The sequence below is a fragment of the Cavia porcellus genome, unplaced genomic scaffold, assembly GCF_034190915.1.
Source record: "Cavia porcellus strain 051 isolate PalLab524CR breed Dunkin Hartley unplaced genomic scaffold, mCavPor4.1 scaffold_5, whole genome shotgun sequence".
Taxonomy (NCBI): domain Eukaryota; kingdom Metazoa; phylum Chordata; class Mammalia; order Rodentia; family Caviidae; genus Cavia; species Cavia porcellus.
Genome location: NW_026947488.1, coordinates 92,488,139 through 92,505,834, shown reverse-complemented (window position 1 = coordinate 92,505,834; position 17,696 = coordinate 92,488,139). Strand labels below are relative to the sequence as shown.

At 38.0% G+C, this 17,696-nt stretch overlaps 1 pseudogene; it reads right to left on the bottom strand.

Moving 5' to 3' along the window:
* LOC100725199 (eukaryotic translation initiation factor 4 gamma 3-like) overlaps positions 1-17,654 on the bottom strand; it is a 68,920-nt pseudogene extending 51,266 nt beyond the window's left edge.
* Positions 17,655-17,696: the final 42 nt, after the last annotated feature.

Here is a 17,696-nt window from a genome sequence, read left to right as displayed (position 1 = left end):
CACTGTCCTATAGGTTTGACTGGAAGGCTGGTTTTGATTCTTCAGAGAATGTCTGAGGAACATGATAAAATCTCTATCTTACTTAAGCAGAGAAACTCTGCAGGCATTTTCATTAAGATCAGAAACAAGTCAAGCATCCCAACTGTGTCTACTACTATGTGAGCATTGTGCTAGAGGTAAATTAGCTAATGCAATTAGGCAAGAGAAATTAGGGATGTTAAGATTAGGTAATGAAGAAGTAAAACTGTATCTGTATGAAGTTAATGGTGTACCTGAATCCCAGATAATCAATAGTAAAACGAATTCAGCAAATGAACTCAGGGGAGTAGTAGTGTAGCTCAGTGGTACACAATGCTTAGTGTGCACCAGAACCCTGGGCTCAGTCCCCAGGACAAGAAAGGAAAGAAAGAAGAAAACAGGAGAGGGGAGGGGAATAAAAAATGGGAGGGGAGAGGAGGTGAAGGGAGAGGACAGGAAGGCAGAGAAGCGGATGAGAGGAAAGGACGAGGGTAGGAAGAAAGGGTTCATTCAACTGTCAGAACTGTGCCAGGCTATAATTTCAGTGTTTTGCTGCAAAGTAACTGGAACTACCACTGGTCCACACGTGAGTGTTTGTTGCACAGCAGGCAGCAGTCCTATGTGTGGTACGAGCTACCCGGTGGGACAGTCATGCATGTCTCATGATTGACAGTCATGCATGTCTCATGTCTCGTGATTTGAGCTAGTTGGAATGTATTAAACTTAATAGAGAAGATCAGTTTTCATATGTAAAAACCCATAAATAGAGAACATCACTGTTTAGAGAACTCTATAACAGCAGCAGAAAAAGCTGAAATACACAGGAATAATTTACTAAGAAATGTTTAAAACTTATACAAGAAAAACTGAAAGCCTTCCTGAAAGATACTAAAGCAGATTAATCAAATGGAAAACTACTCCTTTTTATTGAATAGGGTGATTCAATATCCTAAAAAGGTGTCAGTTCTATTAATCTGTGAAATCAGTACCATCCTAATAAAAAATATCAGCCAGGTATTATATGGAGTTAGACAAAGTGATTCTAAAGTGCCTATGGAAAGCAGTGTTGCAAAAATACTAAGATATTCAGTTGACTTTCAGAAACAGTGCTGGGAATAGTATTTACAGCAGGTGGTGTGCTAGGCATCTATATGTGACAAAAACGAAATGGACTTCTACTTTATAAAATACATGAGAATATACTAAAAGTAGATCATGAAAAAATATCTTAGACCTAAAAGTAGAAGCTAATAACATAACAGTCTTTCTAGAGAAAATTGAGCATTAAATCTTTGTGACCATGGGTTAGTGGTTTCTCAAATATAATATCAAAAACATAAGCAACAAAAGAAACAAAGATAACTAGGATGGCACCAAAATTGAAAATGTTATGAAAAGATAACCCACAGATGGAAAAAATATTTGCTAATTATGTATCTGATAAGAGATGTATATCTAGAATTTATAAAGAACTCTTGCCTCTTAATAATAAAAAGAGAAATAACCCAAATGAAAAATGGCAAAGGATTTGAACAGACATTTTTCCAAAGAAGGTATTCAAATGTATAAACTGGATTCAGTGGTAAATACCTATGATCCCTGGTATTTGGGAGGCTGAGGCAGAATTGTTGAGTTCAATGTCAGCCAAGATTACATAGCAAGACATTATTTCAAACAAGCATACAAGGAAAAAAATCTACATGAGAAGATTCTCACCATTCTTAGTCATTATGAAATATAAATCAAAAACATGTTAACCTACTAAGGTAACAGTTAAGAAAGATAAAATAGTAAATGTTGGTGACAATGTTAAAACAATTTGGGATCCTTACATACACAGTGAAAATGTAAAATGGAGCATTTTGAAATTCATTTTGAAATTCTTCCAGTCCTTCAGTAAGTTACAATGTTGTGTGTGGTGGTGCACTTCTACATTCCTAACTCTTGGGGGGCCAAGGCAGATATAGGATCCCATGTGTTTGAAGCCAGCTTGAACTGCATATTGAGACCCTGTCTCAAAAACAAAAACAAAAGCAAAAAACTAGTTAGTTAAACAGACTTATCATATGAACTAGTAATTCTCCTTTGTTTCTAGTCAGAAGAATTGAGGAGAGCAGGAACTTGAGCAGATACATGTACATCACTGTTCACAGCAACCTTATAAAAGTTTAAATATGGGGACATCTCAAATATCCATCATCTAGTGTATGGGGAATGGCTGCCAATGAGTACAGATTTTTGTCAAGAACTCTTACAACTGTAAAAATCCTGCTTCTGTAAAAAAATACTAGAGTCACAACTTTGTAACTCTACTAAATACTATTGGAATGTATATCTTAAATGGTGAATTAGATGGTTTGTGAATTATATCTCAGTAAATGCATTTAAAACAAAACAAAACCAGGTGTAGTGGCACACACTTGTTCTCTCAGCTAGTGAGGAGGCAGGAGGATCCCAACTTCAAGGCCAGCCTGGGTCATTTAGGGAGACCCTTAACACAAAAGGTAGGGCTGTAACTCAGGGCTCTGCAGCTCAATTCCTAGTACAAGGACGAAGAAGAAAATGACAACAAAGTACTTAAGAAGGAAAACTCTAAGCACTGACTGCCTTACCAATCATTCAAGTATAGGAGAAGCCTCTCTAACAAAGCAGGGTGGTGCCAGGGTGGGAGCCACAGTAAGTTTGATCCAAATTCACGTAGAGAGACACTTAGGACCATGTGTTTCAGACCCCTGGAGTAAAAGTGGGCCTTCTCTTTTGTGATTATATTCATATAAAATTTCTCCTTTTAATTATAACTGTGTAATACTGTGACATTAATTACATTTTCAATGTTTTGTACCCACTACCATCTATACCCAAAGCTTTTCCAGCATTTCTAATGTAAACCAGGTACTCAGTGAAGTCTCTTGCCTTGCTCCCTCCTCTAGATTTGACAACTCTAGAGACTTTACTTCCTTGCTTGCCTTTCTTTTTCTTTCTTCCTGCTTTTCCTTCCTTCCTTCTTTCATTCTTTCCTTTTTGGCAGCACTGGATGGTGATTTAGGCCTTTTCATAGAGCTACATTCCCGATCCTTTTGACACAGGTCTTACTAAGTTGAAAAATTGCCTAGGTTAGGTTCAAACTTGGGATCCTCCTGCCTCAGCCTCCCAGAATGCTGGAATTAGATTCCTTTTTATGGTTGCATGATAATCCATTGTATAAATACCATATTTTTATCTGTTTGTTCACTAATGTACATTTGGTTTGTTTCTACTTGACTGTCATGACTAATGCTGCTGCTATGAATATCAGTATTTAAGTTCTTGTTTTCAGATGTTTTGAATTTAGAGTTAGCAATGAAATTGCTGGGTAATATAGTAGTTCTATATTCAGCTTTTTGAGGAACATCAAATTGTCTTCCATAGTGTTTGTACCACTTTACATTCGGTAAGTAGTGTGTGTGGATTCCACTTTTTATATATCTTGGCTAACATTTGTTATTTTGAATTTTTAAAATTACAGTTTTAGTGTTGTAAAGTGGTATCTTGTTGACTTAAAAAAATTTTTTTTGTACCAGGGATTGAACCCAGGGCTTTTGTGCAGAGCTAACCTCTAGCCTTTTGTATTTTTTATTCTTAGATGGGTCTTGATAACTCATGAAGTTGCCCAGTCTGGCAACTTAGTTTGTTGCTCCTGCCTTACCCTCCAATAATGCTGGGATTACAGGTATGTATTATTATAACTGGATTTTTTGAGACAAGGTCTTACTATATGGCTCAGACTGGCCTTGACTTTGAAATGCCTCAGCCTCTCAGAGCACTAGGATTACAGGCATGTGCCAGCATACTTGGATTTTATGAAACAGGTTCTTACTACATTGTACCAATGGGCCTTGAGTTTCAAATCCTCCTGCCTCAGCCTCTGGAATAGCTGGGATTACAAACATGTGCCACCATGCCCACTTTCTCTTGTTGGATTTTGATTTACATTTCTCAAATCTTTTCTCGTACAGCATTGTGTCTAATTACAAAACACTGGAACCAATCTGAATACCTAAACAAAAAGAAGTGATTGATATACTATTGGGTTATCCATGCAGTGGACTCAAATGAGTGAGGATGATCTCTGTCAACTGCTAGGGAGTTTTTCCTGCAAATACTATTAAGTGAAAAAAGTAAATGTCAGGAGTATCTATATAAAGATACATTTTATGGCATCAGAAAGATAGAATACAACACCTACAAGGTATAAGACAATACACATACATTCACACAACTTTGAAAAATCAGTACAAGGAGCATAAACAGAAGGCCACATGATGAGTTTGTTGGAAAGGGATATGAGGAAGGAGGGATGGTGCTTATGCAGCAGGCATAAGAGGTTATGGGGAGGAAGAGAATTTCCTTTGGAAACACTATGTTGCTGAACACTGCAGTTTTAAAGACCAAAAAAAAAGTTCTATGCAAATATTTTCACCTAGTTAGTAAATACATTTCTTACAGAGGTATGGATTAGTAATTGTTAAACTACTTTATATATATACTAAAATTGCACAAATATGTAAATATGATTTTGATAAGAAATCACACATAATGAAAGGGGTTTTTCACACATAATGAAAGGGGAAGCTAAAATAATTTCTGTTGGTTGGGATCTGAGGGAATCATTTTATATACAGGTTAATCTATATACATGTATTTTGTAGCTCTGTCCCTTGATTAGTAGAAGCAATAATTCTTCAGCAATAACAAAGAAACCTAGCATCTAAGTTTTATATCTAAATCCAGTTCTCCAATAAAAGTAGCCAGAGGCTTTAGAGAAGTATTTCTAGAATTGGGACATGAACTATACTAGAGAACATTTTTGACATGCCAGAAAATAATGAAATGCTTAAAACAAGGGCATATGTGTGTGGGGTATTGTTTAAAGGCAAGTGGGAGCACACCAGAAAACGCTCCTAATGGCCAAAGTTAACAATTTGCACAAAACAAATAATATCTTTAGATCATAATCCATGGGATAAAGTAAATATCCAAGATTCCACACTTATATAAATAGAGGAACAAAAACATCTCTTCCTTTTAGTAGAATTCCAGTTAATAAATGTGGAAGAAATGCCATAAATAGAGTATTAGCATTAAGTGAACACATTAATAATGACTACAAGTAAGACTCACTGATGGATGGTAAAATTAGTGTGTCAAAGTTTGAGGAAAAATATAATTTGCATAGTCTCCAAGAATCTCCTCAAAGATCTTCATTAAAGGAAAAGATAGTAACTTTCATAGTAATTAAACATGACAAAAATTAACTGAATAATCAAGGCTTGCATCATAATAGTAAGACATACTCACATGAACCCCATGATGTGATGCACTGAAAATTTATATCATTTCTATGTATTCTTGCCAAAATGTATAACCTCTGTCCATTTGTCAGAAAACCCCAGCCAGATTACATATATTTGGCAAAATACCTGGTCAGAACCTTTCAAAAGCAGCAACATCATAAGACAGATTGTAGAGGTAGCACATGCCTGTAATCCCAGCACTCGGGAGCCCAAGGCAGAAGGATCACTGTGAGTTTGAGGCCATCCTGGGCTATAGCGTGAGTTCAAGGCAAGTCTGAACTGCATAGCAATACCTGTCTCAAATTAAAAACATACCAAAAAACCACAACAACAAACAAACAAACAAACAAACAAAACCCTAGCAACAAGAAAAAGCCAAGACCTTGATGGATTCACTGCTGAATTCTTTAAGAAATTTAGAGAAGAACTAATACCACTAATGTTGAAACTCTTTAAGGAAATTGAAAGGGGAGCAGTACTTTCAAAGTCATTCCTGAAGCAAATATTACCCTGATTCCAAAACAAGAGAAGAAACCAACTAAAAAAAAAAAAACTATAGGCCAATCATCCTAATGAACACAGATGCAACAATCCTTAATAAGATACTGACAAACAGAATGCAGCAAATCATCAAGAAGGTTATGTACCATGACCAAGTGAGACTCCTTCCAGGGATTTAGCAATGGTTTAACATATACAAATCAATAAATTAATATACCATATTAACAGAATCAAAGACAAAAATCACATGATTATCTCAGTAGACGCAGAAAAAGCATTTGACAAAATCCACCAACCATTCATGATAAAAACCTTATAGAAAATTAGAATAGATGATCTTTATCCCCATTTGATAAAAGCCACCTATGATAAATCAATAGCTAACATCATACTAAATGGTCAAAAACTGAAAGCTTTCATTCTAAAATCAGGAACAAGACATCTACTATTACTACTCCTATTCAGTATAGTTCTAGAAACTAACAGACAAGAGCAAGAAATAAAAGGAATAAAGATAGGAAAGGAAGAAGTAAAATTATCAGTATTTTCAGGTGACATGATACTCTACATAGAATACCTCCAAAAACCCCATCAAAAGTCTTGTAGATTTAATAACCAAATTTAGTAGTATAGCTGCATACAAAGTCAACAATCAAAAATCAATAGCATTTCTGTATACAAGCAACAAACTCAGGGAGAAAGTACGGAAACCACACCCTTCACAATAGAATCCAAAAAAATGAAAGTATCTTCACATTCATTCAGGCACTTTTGACAGCTTTTGATGGAATTTTTGATTTCCTGGATAGCTCTTTGAATCTGTTTCATGCATTCTAATTCTTTCTTACATTGTTCATTCAAGGTTTCTACCATTTTGCAGTGCTCCTCTATTTTTTTAACTATATCTTCTTTAGATGTGTTTATCATTTCTTTCATTATGTTTATCATTTCTTTTTTACCTGGGAGATTATTTCTGATCTGAGTTCCTTTACACCTTCATGGAGTTGTTTCTTTACTTCAATTGCTATCATTTCAGAAGTTTAAGGTGTATGGCTTACAATTTCTTCTATGTCCACGTCTCCTAGGCTTGTTTGGGATGGGCTGGAGGTTTGAGACTGCATTTTGTTCTTTTCCTGCATTCCCCTAGGGCAGTGGAATGCAAAGTCTCAGTTGTTCCTGAGTTGAGGATGGCTGTCTGTACTAGAAGGAGGGTTTCCCCAGCTGAGTGGGGGTCCTTAGGCAGGTCTTACCAGGTTCCTAGCAGCACTCAGAGGCTTCCAGAATGGGGGGAGTATACTAGGAGGACCTTCATCAAACCCCATATGGAACCCTGAAGCTCCCCAGCTGCTTGAGGTTGCTAGGCAGGGCCCTACCAGGTTCTGAGTGGCTTATGAAGGCTGAACAGCTAGCTGGAGCATGCTGTGGAATCCTTTAGCAGTCACCACACAGTGCACCAAAGCTCCTCGGCTGCTCGGGGTCACTGAGTGGGACCCTACCAGGTTCCATGCTAAGTACCAGAGCTCCCTGGATGTTTGGTGTTGCTAGGCAGGGCTCTACCAGGTTCTGAGAGACATGCCAAGACTATACGGCTAGGTGGAAATTTGCTGTGCAGGCCTTCAGCTCACATCACTCACCACTTGGTGTACTGAAGCTCCCAAGCTACTTGGGTGATGTATCAAGGCTGCATGGCTAGGTGGAGTTCACTGTGCAGGCTTTTAGCTCATGCTACTCAGAGTGCAGAAGCTCTTTGGCTATTTAGTGTTGCTGGGGAGGGCCCAATCAGGTTCGGAGTGACTTGCTGAGGTTGCAGGGCTAGGTGGATTATGCTATGAAGGTCTTCAGCTCATGCCACAGGGTGCACCAAAGTTCCCCAACTGCGTGGGATGGTTGCGCAGGACTCTACCAGGTTCTGAATGATGTACCAAGGCTGTATGGCTAGATGGAGTATGGTGTGAAGGCCTTCAGCTTGTGTCACTCAGCATGCACAGGCTCGTTGGCTGTTTGGAGTCGCTGGTCAGGAGGATCCAAAATAATGAAATACTTAGTAGTCAATCTAATAAATGAAGTAGAAGATCTATACATTGAAAACTACAGTACTCTGAAAAAAAGAGATTGAGGAAGAGAGAAAATGGAAAGATACCTCTTCTTCATGAATAGGAACCATCAGAGTGAAAATGGCCCTACTCCCAAAATTGTTATGCAGATTTAATGTAAATGCAATCAAAACACCATTAGTATACCTTACAGAATGAGATAAAACATTCATAAAATTCATTTCAAACCAGAAGAGACTTACAATGACAAAAATAATACTAGGCAATAAAGGCAACGCAAGGAACAGCACAAATTATACTACAAAGCTACTATGCTAAAATCAGTATGCTACTGCAAACAAAATGAAACAAAACACCCAAGTATCAGTGCAACAGATTAGAAGATGCAGGCACAGTTTCATACACACTCAGCCACCTTACCTTTGACAAACAGGCCAAACACATTTACTGGAAGAATGACAGTCTCTTTAATAAATGATGCTTGGAAAACTGACTTTCCACATGCCAAAGACTAAAACTAGACCAATTTTCTCACCATGCACTAAACTAAAATTGAAATGGATCAAAGATCTAACTATAAAAACAGAAACACTAAATCTGCTGAAAGAATAGGTAGACTGCTTGAAGACACAGGTATGGGCAAAAATTTCATGAACAAAACAGATTTCATATCTGAGATTTTACAACTGAGATTTTATTCTATTAAAAGCTTTTGCACAGCAAAAGAAACCATCAATAGAGTGAAAAGACAACCCATACAGTAGGAAAAATTTTTAGCAAGTTGTCCCTCAGATAAGGGACTAATATCAAGAATGTATAAAAAAGAGTTAAAGTAACTCTTCTCTATTGTTCATGGGTGCATAGACTCATGCAACCACTGTGGAAATTAGTGTGGAGAGTCCTCAGAAAACTAGAATTAGAAGTCCCTTTCAATCCAGCTTTTTCCCTTCTGAGTTCTTCCTGGAAGAATTAAAAACACCATACTATGGTGATATATGTGCACGCATGTTTAAAGCAGCACAATCTATAGTAGCTAAATATTGGGAACAACTCAGATGCCCATTGTCTTAGTTACTTTATGCTCGTCACTGAGACAAAATACCTGAAGCCCAAAGTTGAGAAAGGAAAGGTTTATTTCTTACAGTTTTTGGAGGTTTCAGTCCACACTCAGTTGTCTCCAAGACAGGCAGGCATGGCTGGGCTGCAGTTCATGGCGGCCGCCAGCAGCAAACTCAAACCAGCAAAGAGAAAGACACACCTTCTTCCTGCCATTACATCACATCCTGGCTCCACCCGTATATGGGTGGAGCACTGACACCATCAATCCAAGCACTATACAATGAACCATCACAAATGAACAATGCAAACTCATGAGGCCTGGGGGACACAAACATAAACCATGACACCCATTAACTAAGGAATGGATAAAAATGATGTGCTTTAAAAAAAAATATAATGGAATACTACTCAGTCATAAAGAAGGATAAACTGGAAACTTTTATAGGTAAATTATGCAACTTGAGACCCTATTCACAGATATTGTGGATTGGGAAGTAACTATTCAGAAGAAAAGAGAAACTGATGGGGGAAATGGGAAAGGAAGAAAGAGATACATATATACATACTTATATATATATGGAATATACACACAAGATAGTTAAGATACAACTAATTCCTCCTCGCTCATTGAAAAGAAAGTTTTATTTAATACAGTCTGAACAGTATTTCATGTCTATATCTTGTACTCTGAGTAACTACTATGAAGATAACAATACACACTGTATTAAGAATTGTTCCTATCCTATTAGCCTGATTTAAGATTCTATTTTACATTTGTTTTTCTTCTCTTTAAAATAAATAATTTGTATACATTGGAAGGGCTATGGAGACACGATAAACTCACTTAAATTTTTATATTTTACAAATAAAAATTTTTTGCCTAATGAAATCTAGTCCTAAGTTTTTTCTTGTAACATTTTAAGCATACTTATTTAAATATGTCACTGCTTCAGATTGTTCCATTCTTTCCATGTAGTTCTGGTAAATGAATTTTGCTCATGTGTCATCTCATTACTGGGGTTCTGAGGTCTTCCTTCCCCCCTTTTGCATTTGGGAGATATTCTGTCTCTTTGAATTCACCTCAGAATCAAAACAATTTTTGTTTTTTGGCTGTACCATAACATGTTCATTTGGAGTGGTGGAGGTCTGTTTTTGTACTAAATCTTGTACTATTGATGAGAAATCTTGTTCTCTCATGTCTGTTCCATTTATGAACAATATCAAAGACCACAATAAAGCTCCTCATTTCCCTAGTTATTTTATAGTTGTAGTATCTTTTTTTTGGCCTCTGATAACAGTATATTATGATTTTTTAAAATTTTATTTAAGGAGAAAAAAAACAGAAAAAGGGTACAAGTTATACAGAATTTCGGAAAAAATAAACAGTAGGGAATCACTGATGATAGATTACATATTGTCATCTTAGAAATAGTTGTTCAAGTTACAAAATTAAAGCATATAAAGTGGACATTCAAACAGTGAAACTGCAAACAGTTCTGTTCAATGATCCAACAAAATTCAGTAATATGATTATCTATCTTATACACTTAAATATACATGCAGTTATATCCTTTAGAGCATTTTCTTTTCCTCTCTTTTGTATAATGACAATTACACATTTTGGGTTTTATTACTCCTACAGTTCTTACTACTTTTTTTGAAGAGAGTAAAACCAAATGTGACATAACAAAACAGAGTCAAATCAAAAGGATGGACATAATATATAATGTAAAAACAAAATACAAGGTGATCAACAATGGTTACCATAATGCCTCTGGCTATCTTAAAAAGAATTGCCTATATCATCAGGTATAATAAAACTGAACAAAACAGTAAAGAACAAAACCAATAAAACCAAAACATTGGAGACATTACAGGACTTCAAAAGAAGACAATAGTCAAACCAGAATGGGCGTCATAATGAATCTTACTATCTTCACAGTTGTTACCTATACTCTCGAACTTGGTAGTATCAAGCAAAACAGAATAGAGGAAATCAGTCAAAACAAGAGCAATACAGGGTTTCAAATCAAGTTAATAGGAAAACAAAGTGGGTTACTATAATATATCCTGCTATTTTTTATTTATTTTTCCCTTAATTAAAAAAATAAAAATAAAAAAGCAAATAATAAAAAAAAAGAGATTGAGATAAAAGAGGGCAAACAACAAAACAACACAGGTCAAAACATAACCATTTAAGCAAAATAGTGTTTCACCACAAGATACTCCCAACATAAAAGTAGTTACCATAGTGTCTCTTTCCTTGAAATCTTTGAGTATGACTTCTTGTACTGTAGCATCAAACATATCAAGACAATGTAAAACCATTCAATAGAACGACAGGATTACAGGGTATTTAGAATCAACTAACAGAAATGAACAATGGTTTCTGTATAATATCCTTGTCTATAAAAGTTTTTGTTTATATTATCACTTATAATAAAATCCAATAAGATACAACATGTTAAGACCGATGGAGACAGAAGAACAAAAGCTTGATGGGACTTCAAAACAAAATGATATTAAATCAGCACTAGCTATTAGGATGTCTTGTTTTCTCCAAAATAGCTGTTCCTCATTTCCGTTGAGCTCTTTTTCTGTCATTAGTTGTCAGTTTGTCTTCTTCATTTCGCTTTCTGCTCCATTGTGGCCTCTCTGCCACTGTTTCTGGAATCTTGGTATTTTTCTTTTTGTAGAATATCCTATAGTATTCTCTGTAGAGTTGAATTGGTGGTTGCAAATTCCCCTAGTTCCTCTTTATCCTGGAAGCACCTTGTTTTTCCATCAATTTCTAGGGACAGTTGTGCAGGATATATCAATCGTGGCTGGAGGTTATTATCTTTCAAAGCTTGAATTATTTCCCCCCACGTGCTTCGTGATTTGGTGGTTTGTGCCAAGAAGTCTGCTGTAATTCTGATGGATGTTCCCTTGTAAGTGATCTGTTTCTTGTCTCTGATGGCTTTTAATATTCTGTTCTTATATTGGATTTCTGGAATTTTGATTATTATATGCCTTGGTGTTGCTCTGTTTGGGTTGTAGGTGGCTGGGGTCCTGTATGCCTCATACATGTGAGTATCTTTACCTTTTGCTAAATTAGGGAAATTCTCCTGGATTATTTCTGTGAATAGCCTTTGTAGTTCATTTGTTTGTGTCCCTACTTCTTCTTTTACATTCTTAATTCTTAAGTTATAGATCTTATCATCTTCTAGCCTTTGTATTATTGTTTCCTTGTTATTTTTAAGAAGTTTTTCATTTCATGCTCCCACTTTACAAATCTGTCCTCCAGTTCAGATAATCTATCCTTAGTTTCTTTCAAGCTGTTATGCCAGCTTTCAATAGAGTTTTTAGTTTCCTGGTAATCTCTTTGAATCTGTTTCATATATTCTATGTTCTATTTTCTCCTTCAAACAATTCTCCCCTTTTTTTCTGTTCTTCCATTCCACCATCTGTTTTTTCTTGGGTGGTGCTTAGCATTTCTCTAACTATTTTACTTATATCTTGCCTTACTTCATTAAATACTTCACTTTTGAACTTGTCTATGAGGCTCCGGAAATACTGCTTTATGTCTATTGGTGCCATGTCTGATAGTGCATGTTTTCTGTCCTCACTCTCCTTTGCATTTACCTTTCCTGGATCAGCGTTCTCAGGATTGGGGACTGAGGACCCTTTCTTGTTGCTCCCTCTTCCCATACTTTTTGTTCCTTCCATACAAGTGTATATAGGAGGCTCAGTTTCTTTCTTTGTTGATTACAGTTTGTTTGAATTGCACTGGCTAGGTGTTCCCGCCCACTGCAGTGTACTAGGGACACACAGTCCTGAGTAGCCTCTGCTGGGCCCGCCCCTCCAGGTGAACCTACTGAAGGCTTCACTGCTAGGGTGCACCGCCAGGCACCCGGACCTGGTTTGGACTAGCCTACCGGGTCTTAGTCTGCGGTGTCACCTAGACCAAGGGCTCCCCACCAATCTGGCTTGAGAGGGGAATATGTGACTAAAGTCACTGCAGTGTCCTGTTCCGGCTAGTCTGCCCCGTCCAAGAATGTCCTCTGTTGGAGCCTCCTAGTCTATTAAAGGGTTCCCATTCCTCTTACTCACTGCAGGTCAATGCAGCACTCCCCGCCAGTCCCGCTCTCAACTCTGTTCGCCGATTCCCACTGTCAGAGCTTTCATGTGTCTGTCTTCCTGCTGTGTGGATTCAGACGCAGCGGCGGCGGCAGGAAATTCAAATCATGATTTCCAGATGAGCGGGTTCCAACTTCAGTGCTGAGATTTTATCTGTTCCGATTATAGCACCACGATTGCATTTCCAGTTGGTTTCTCTCAGCTTAGTTCATTCCTGGGTCGGCAGGGTATAACTCCCCTTGCTTAGGACTCCTCACACCACATCATTCCTGGATACTATGCTGGCTGTCTCAGAGAGCCTCCGTAGCTGCTGTTATCTATCTGCCATGTTCTCCCGGAAGCCCAACAGTATATTATGATTAAGGCCAGAGTTTTCCCCTTGCTTTGGTAATAGAAGAGTATCAATGCATTGCAAAGTTTAGAAAATAATTTATTGAAAAGTTTAATTTGGAATTTAAGTGAGAACAAAAAGAAACAGACTCTTTTCTTATTTCTACTTTATCATCTGGGAGCCAAAAAAGTTAGTGTGGTAGAATATGTACTAATAAGGGGCTGAAAAATAAAACTTCTCTCTTATCCAAAGATTCATCCCACCTCAAACACTGATAACCTGTAACTAGACTTAAAGTCTGCTGGGTTTGGGCACAGGTTTTATCACAGCTGTAGTTTTAAGAAACACACAAGGTAGTGGATTTAAAATATATGACTGCTGAGGGGAAATATGAACTTGGGCAAACAATCTTTCCATACCCTTAAAATATATTGTTTTTATTAATCCATACCAAAACTAAGAATGAAGCCTCAAGAAGTAAAATAGAGAGATGGGTGGAAGAGGATAAATTTTGCAGTAAGCTTCATAAAACAAAAGATTATGAAATGTAGCAGTCATTCAGATCATACGAAATGGTCAAGAGTAAAATCTACAAATGCTCTGTCAAAGAAACATAAATATCAGTCAATAGGAAAATTTTTTCTTATCTATTAAACTGATCTGAGGTCAATTTGATAGCACTGAAAAAAGTGTTGGTAGCCACTGAGTTCTTGGATTAAAAGCACAACTCATACTTTACTTTGAAAGCCCCCCCTTTTGGCAGATGATTATAAAATTAGTGGAAATTATATTCCCATTGGAAAATCAAAAGGCTTCAAGGTAACATCCAAATGATATGAACTGATATCAACTGAGCCTACTGATAAAAATGTGTTTTCCACTGAAATTGTTATTTGACCAGTTGAAACTTCAGTCTGCCTGATACCAGGCTTGCACTATTTAAAATTCATAATGGTATTGAAGTCTTCAATGTTTATTTTTAATGTTTACTTTATCAACAGAAGTGAACTGAAAGATATGTGAATCCTTTTTATATGAATTTAAACTAGGCTGCAGTACAGCTAAGGTAAGTAGGATATCAACTCTGCCTTAGGAAAAGGCTCCGTGAGTCGATTATCCCTTGGTGGTTTGAAAAGTTTCTTTCCCTTTTAATTTTTTAAAATTAATTAATTTTTTTTTGGTACCAGGGGTAGAACTCACAACCGTGCGCTTGCAGGTGCTTATGCCGCTGAGCTAAATCCCTGGCCCTAAAAAGTTTCTTTCTGAGAATACGTCTGCAGAATGAGCCTTGAGGGAGATCTGAATCTGTTTCAAAAGAAGATAAGCTAACAGCCATGGTGGAAGCCAACCCCAAAACAGCAATTCAAGGCCTTGTTACAGATTTTGGAATTTTTGCTGCAACAATTTCTCAATACCTCGCTGTGGTTGGGAAGGCAAAAACTGGACAAGTGACTAGGCACCTGTGAATGGATCACTACAAGCTGAGACAGTTAAACTTGAAAAAGGAGAGACATTTTAGAGAGGACCATCAGCTTTGAAGGATACTGTAAATGGCAACTGGAAGTGGTCTGACAGTTGGCTTGATGTTTGTGAAATTGCCAAACATTTGTTAAAACAGTTGCAGCCAAAAAAAGATTCTAGTAACTGCAAGAAGACTATTGCATTAGTGATTCTTTAACCTAGGTAAAACCAATTAGCGTCACATTGTCAAGAAGTTGAAATGCAAAAAAACTGATGAAGAAGCAGCCTGCATTAGTTAGCAGATATGAATGTTTTCTGAGACAACATCCAACCACAGGTATAAATCACCATAAAAAATTCATGGGGTAAGAAATTTTGTCCCATTCATTTTACTGGACCTTTTCTCAAATTACCACCCTTTTCATCATTAAGAAACAGAAAATCTTCTGATTTAGAAGCAATAATTTGCTTCAAATCTGATTTTAAAAAAAAAGCATTGCATCCCTTCTTTTGTGTAAGAGTAGCCCCGCTTTGTGATACAAGGCAAGGTCAGCACATCTTGGCTGCTTACAGCCTCATTTACCCCTTTGCTGAGGCTCTGGGCGGCAGTCACCTGCACATTTACTCTTACATCTTTGGATGTGTCAGAGGGTCTTCCAGTGTTTTGGTGGACTCTACCTTGCTCCTATGAGAGTGAAGCTTCTGATTTAACTCTGATTGATGGGGTAACAGGGTTAAAACCAGAATTGTACAAAGGACTTCATTTCAAATACAGCTGGGGATATAGCTCAGCAGCACAAGCACCTGCCTGGCAAGCACAAGATCCTGAATTCAATTCCTGATTAAAAACAAACAAACAAATAAAAACAAAAAAAATACAGCCAATGGTGAGGTTTGATGGTTCCAGAGCACAAGGGCTTGGCCAGTGTAGAAGAACATAATGTTATATGATTAGTCTCTCAAGAGTAAATAGTAGCTATTTTATGACCATCTATTTTTTCTCCTTAGGTCCCAGTCGTATTTTCAAGCAGGATGAGTGGCCCAACCCAATGGAGGGGTTGGGTTGGCCTGAACAGGAGCAGCGAAACATGTTGAGACAGGAAGGGAGTGATATTAGGGTGCTATGTTGTCCCAGTGATCTCCCTACCATCTTCCACACGGCATGCAAACTCTAGGTACAGAACAGCTTCCATAGTTTTTATTTGTGTGTGTAAATACAGCTGTGCCTGAAACAGCTTTAAATTTATAACTCTTTAATTCAGAAGTTATATTGGCTAAGAAAAAGGAGAAATTTTATACAGATTTGCAAAGTTTCAGTGTTCTTACTAATTTTTTCCAGAAGAAAAGCTTTCAAAAGGCTGTTTGGTACAAAATTCATTTTGAATGTCAAAATATGAAACAAGTGGAGATGAAGGCTGTTCTGTCTCATTTCTCTCCGTCTTACTGAGGTAGCTTGTCTCTTAATTGTAAGAGATTAAAAAGCAGTACTGAATTGCCATTTTATCAAGTATTTAATACCTGTTATTAAAGCTCATGCCTACTCTAATTACACAGTGTGAGCCTAAAAAACCTTTGGCCACTTTAGCAATACATGTGAAAGATCTTAGGCACCATAATTAATAGCATCAAAAGCCAGGGAAAAGTGAACTCTTCTAGCACCTACCTTCAGTGTGTGGCATTCACCTTCCTCGCTCAGTTGGTGATAGTCTTCTTTCATGTCCTTTATGTTTCTGAATATTAACTGTCCACCATGCAAATTTCCTTAAAGAAGTCTTCTTTCTTTCCCTACCACAGTTTAGGATCCTGACTCTTGCCCTACAAGGTGCTCCTCCTCTACCTCTTCCCTTGTAATAAAATTAGCCAGGAAATTGCCCTGTAAAAAAAACCTCTCCTTCCCACAGCAGAATAGCCCCTCCAGTTTTGGTAGTAATGTGACCTCCACATTTTCAATTCTTCGTTCTACTCCCTTCTCTCCCCACTTCTGAGACCTGAGGCAATTGCTGGACCAACCATTCTCCAAGCCTAAATTTGCCTCACTCCCAATAAAAACCCTTATTGCTCCTTTGCCCTCAGGGGGAAGCCCCGATTTTCTTCTAAGGTACTGAGGGCTTTGTAGAAGTAGATCTTCCTCTCTCTCCCAGGCTCAGCTCCACCCTGAGCTTGGTTGTACCCATTGCTCTTGTTCTGACAAGCAGTGTTACAAACGGCATCATTTGAGGGCCCAAGTGGTGAATATTTCTTCAAATTCCTCAAGGTAAGATTGGTAGGTCAAAGTCTAGGTTGGCTAATCACCCTTTTGCGGTCCCAGTACCCACATGGCCCTGCTCTATTCGTGTTAGGCTGTCTACACTACCTAAACTGCTTGTTGTTTGAGGCAAGCACCTCAGTACTCAGATCTGTCCGGCTGAATTGGCCTTCAAAATATTCTACAAACTGCACCGGCAAATCCAGGGCTTAGCAAATCGCAGGCTCATTAAATGCCACTATAATTCTTGGCTGACATTTACCTAACCGTATTAAACACCAGGACCTGAGCAAACGTCTTTCCAATCACCGCCTCTTACCGCCTCCAGCTTCTCCCTTCCCTGTGTTATGGCAGAGGGCGTGCCTGGGCCACGGCCTGCTCTACCTACGCATTCCTTGGTTCGGACCCACGTCCGTCATTCCCGGGCCCCGCCTAGTCCGCGTGGCCAGCGGCCGCCGGGCCTGGAGGGGGCGTGGCCGTTGCTGGGCGCCCTAGGCCCTCTCCTCACGTGAGGCGCGGGCGCGCTCCAGTGGGCGGGCGTTCACACTGTGCGCGCGCCGCAGTCTGGGGAGCCT